The sequence below is a fragment of the Thalassophryne amazonica genome, chromosome 13 (assembly GCF_902500255.1).
Source record: "Thalassophryne amazonica chromosome 13, fThaAma1.1, whole genome shotgun sequence".
Lineage (NCBI taxonomy): Eukaryota > Metazoa > Chordata > Actinopteri > Batrachoidiformes > Batrachoididae > Thalassophryne > Thalassophryne amazonica.
Genome location: NC_047115.1, coordinates 16482228 through 16486885, shown reverse-complemented (window position 1 = coordinate 16486885; position 4658 = coordinate 16482228).

Below are 4658 nucleotides of genomic sequence, written 5' to 3'. Positions count from 1 at the left end.
TCAGTTACTGAGGCGAAACGCCGCCCACAAACGTCAGTATAGCACTGTGACCAGCAGGGGTCGCTGTGACACAACGGAACTGAAATATTTGGAAATATGTCAAATTATTTCCATGCGTTTTGTAATAAATGCAGCGCTAATGCAATGCAGTAGCGCAAAGGTCACAACAAGCTTTAGTTTTGTATCTCATCATTAATGTGACCTGAAGTGAACGTTCTCATATTAGCACGCTTAATGTCAAAATGAGTCAACACACGCATTAAACAGAGTAAATGTCAGTAAAACCAAATCATTAGTTTAATGTGTGGAAATGCTTGCATTACTTTGCAGCATAACTCCAGGGGCAGCTTCAAAGTTTTATAGATAGGCTGGGCAATGGAATGATAAGGGACCAGAATGATTTTCTGTACGGTAAAACTCGCCTAAACTGCCATTGTATAAACTGGATATTTGCACCCACCAGACAAAAGCAAAATTCCCAGTGCTTCTGTATGGTTTTCCATATAATAAAAACTGTATATAACCGATTTTGTATTACGGATACAAAATTTTGTATTACGGATTTCCCATCTGATCGCAATGTATTTCCATTAAAAACCCCTCGCGTGTACGATATACGCGACAGAGCAGTGTGGACGTGCCCAGAAACCTAACCTAAACAAGACTAGTGATTATTAACAAAATCCTGGTGTTAAGTTTCACACATATCCCTGGGTATAAGGAACCAAACCGCTTTAGATCAGAGCCCCTCTGTGTGGCTGCAAACCCGCAAACCTACTAAAGCAGAGTGTGCATACCGATTTTGATCATGGATCAGAAACGTTTGGCAGAAAAGTCCGCAAATATGACCAATTCCTGGAGGAAAATTACACGTACTGTAACGGTGGTTTGGAAGCTGATGATTGTATAAAGTAGTGGAGCTTGTTGAGGGACAAATTAATCCAGAAAAAGCCGCTGTTCCTGTGATAAAGTGCATATGGACTGCATTTATATAGCACTTTTCCATCTGCATCAGATGCTCAAAGCGCTATACAATAATGCCTCAGATTCACCCCCATTTCAGGGTACTGCCATATAAGGCACTCACTACACACCGGGAGCAACTAAGGGATTAAGGACCTTGCCCAAGGGCAGTTACTGATTTCCGTTCTGGCTGGATTTTGAACCAAGGATCCTCTTAACCACGAGACCATCACCTAAAGACACAACGGAGAACTTTAAAAAGGTCGTGCGCATGTCGGCATAATTGCATGGCCACAGAGGTGCACAAGCATAAATCTAGCTTTAGGATTTTAAGGTACCACTCCGCAGCTGACTTAGAAAAATGAGTGACTCGACCAAATGTAACCTTTTTAATGAACATAATGCCTGGTGCTTATTTAAGGCAGGCATTTATTTTTTCAGATGACGCTTTGACCCAGTCATTAAATGAAACAGGTCCCGATTCAAGGTCAGGCACTTAATCAAGAAAATACATAAGCCTAATTGGAGCTGGGGAGTCTTTGGAGCTAGATCGTTCCACATCTCCTGGCTGTAACTAATCCATTATACATTTTGTCTGTTTTATACATATAATGGATTTTTATTATAATGAACAAAATTCACTGGTCCACTTGAATCCATATTTGAGTTTTACTGTGTAATTATTCTGCCTTCACGTGCTATTGGAATTACTATAAAAACAAGTGCCCAACGTGCAAAATGCACAGTAATGCCTTACTGACCATAAAGGGCCACCAGAGGGCGGTGGAGTACTGCCCATCCACAGCTATTAGCTGTTAGCCATTAGCCATTAGTTCAGCCACTGTTAGCAGCTGATAGTGTACAAAATTTTAATGTGTTCTCTACTTACACTTAACATGTTATGGCAAAGCAGCTAAATTAACAAGTCATTAACAGTTTTTTTTAAGTAGCAGGTAATGATGAACCATTTTTCATTTTGCTCGAACAACAAAAGCACTTGAATGTAACACACTCGTAGTTACAAATTCACGAATGAGAAGCATCATCTTCTGGATAGCATAGACCTATTTTTACCCAAGGCCAAAATATGGCCAATAGATATTGCACTGAAAAAAGAGACATTCTCTTTTTTCAGTTTTTGTAAGTTAGAGTTGATTTAACTTTCAAACTTAAGTTGAAACAACTTAATTCATTCAGTTTGTTTTTTTTTTACAAATTGTAACACGTCTAAGTTGTTTCAAACATTCTCTTTTTTCAGTGTGGGAAGGCTTTGCGTCTGTCTGTCTGTCTGTCTGTGCTCAGCATAAGTTCAGGCCTGTTACTGGGTCTTCACATTCACAGGGAACATTCTTGGGACACCTTGGAAAGTTCCGAGCTGGCTAACCTTGACCTATTATAAGAAGTCAAAAGTCACATTCTGTTTCCTATGTTTATGCTCATATGGCCAAGGATATTTTAGCATTGCGTTGTATATATTTTATACTTGTTGTTACTACTATGTTATAGAGTAAAGAGTCTTTTAAGCAAGTTGTTGAAGAATTTTTGTAAGTTTTTGTAAGTTAGTTTGTAAGTTAGAGTTGATTTAACTTTCAAACTTAAGTTCACACAACTTAATTAATTCAGGTTTTTTACAAATTGTAGCACTTCTTTAAGTTGGTTCAAACATTCTTTTTTTCAGTGTGGGAAGGTTTTGCATCTGTTTGTCTGTCTGTGCTCAGCATAAGTTCAGTCCTGTTACTGCCAGGGTCTTCAAATCCACAGGGAACATTCTTAGGACACAGACCTTGGAATGTTCTAAGAAGTCAGAAGGTCACATTCTGTTTCCTATTTTTATGCTCATATGGCCGAGGATATTTTAGCATTGCGTTGTATATACTTTTATACTTGTTGTTACTATTATGTTATAGACTAAAGAGTCTTTTAAGCAAGTTGTTCAAGAATTTTTTTTCTGTCATAAATTATAGACAACTAAAATTTTTTAGACATATTCTGCTAACTCCCCCCATATTGTGCCATCCTTGCAATGGTTGTTTTATGTACCTTACGTATGTATACTTTAATTGCCAACTAAATCTAATCTAATGTACACACATCCAATAGCTGCTGTTTTATCACATCAAAACAGTTTTTTCAGATGCTCCTGTATCTATCTATCTATCTATCTATCTATCTATCTATCTATCTATCTATCTATCTATCTATCTATCTATCTATCTATCTATCTATCTATCTATCTATCTATCTATCTATCTATCTATCTATCTATCTATCTATCTATCTATCTATCTATCTATCTATCTATCTATCTATCTATCTATCTATCTATCTATCTATCTATCTATCTATCTATCTATCTATCTATCTATCTATCTATCTATCTATCCTTTCTTATGCGTCTTTTTGTTTTGGCTGTAGTTTTTCCTTCCTTTGCAAACTATTTAATCTTTTGTCTCACAGACATTTTAATGATCATCATTATTTTTTTATATAATTGCTGTTCTGTAGTTGATGAACTCAGTTTAATCTTGCTGCCGTAAACTCCTCACAAACTAATGGTCTGGTGAGACCTGCCATAAAAATGAGGGTGAAAGAAATGATTGCAGTAAATATATTTGTAATGCACTGAACATGGTCATTATTTTTGCTTGGTGTAACGTTGTCTTGAGCACATCAGTAAAGCTGCTCGGGTGTGTTCCCTTAAGCAGAATTAAAATTAATTATTTTCTCAACTTTCTCACTGGACTGTGAGGATGCATTACTAGAAAAGAATGCTAGTAAACAAGAAGACCTATAGTTTTCTGTAAAGAAAATTTCATGAAATAAGGCCTTGTAATAAACATAATGATGTCGTAAACATAATGATGTCGTATAAGATAAAAAGAACACCAGTGATAATTTCCCATCCCACACATTGTTACTGTAAGTTACTGTGCTGAAAATGTTTATGGTTGAGAAGGAAATTACTACAAGGCCAATGGTGCTTCTTATTGATTTCACTGTATTCTTAATTTCATTTTGTTCCAGAGGTTTTTTTCTTGTCAGATCACAACACAAAAACCATTTGGCGTCTATGTTATATAATACACATTCTTAAAATCTGAGAACAATTCAGAAACAGTGCTACCAGTAACATCAGCTTGATATTATTTGCAAACAAATGTGAAAAGAACATGTTTAATTCACTGCTGTTCTCAGACTTTCAGGTGAGGCGTATGAGTAATGCAGGCAAGGGTTCCGTATTCAGGTAAACTATCCACGGAGCAAAGGTAACAGGCAGGGGTGAGACAATAGACGTGGTCAAAAATGAGCAGGGTTCAATAAATGAGCAAAGTGGGTTTTCAGAGCTGTGGCAAAATACAGGATCCAGAAAAGAGAGCAAAGTCAAAACACGGGTTGACATAAACAGGACTGTGACAAAGAGCTGGTGAGTGAAACTAGTTCAACTAGATGCACTCGGAGAGTGCAAACCTCCGCCAAGGCCATAGGGTCACTGATGTCACATGGAATACCCTTTGGCAAAGAGACTTTTTCCACATTGTTTCACACATCTACCGTCATGTTTCAGATTCAATGGTTAACCCTCTGGGGTCCGAGGGCATTTTTTGGACAGTTCACTCGCCTGGCATAAATGTTTTATTATTGCTGTTAACAGCTCTCCCTGCATCCCACAATCAAGTTTTATGTCTCTTTTTTCA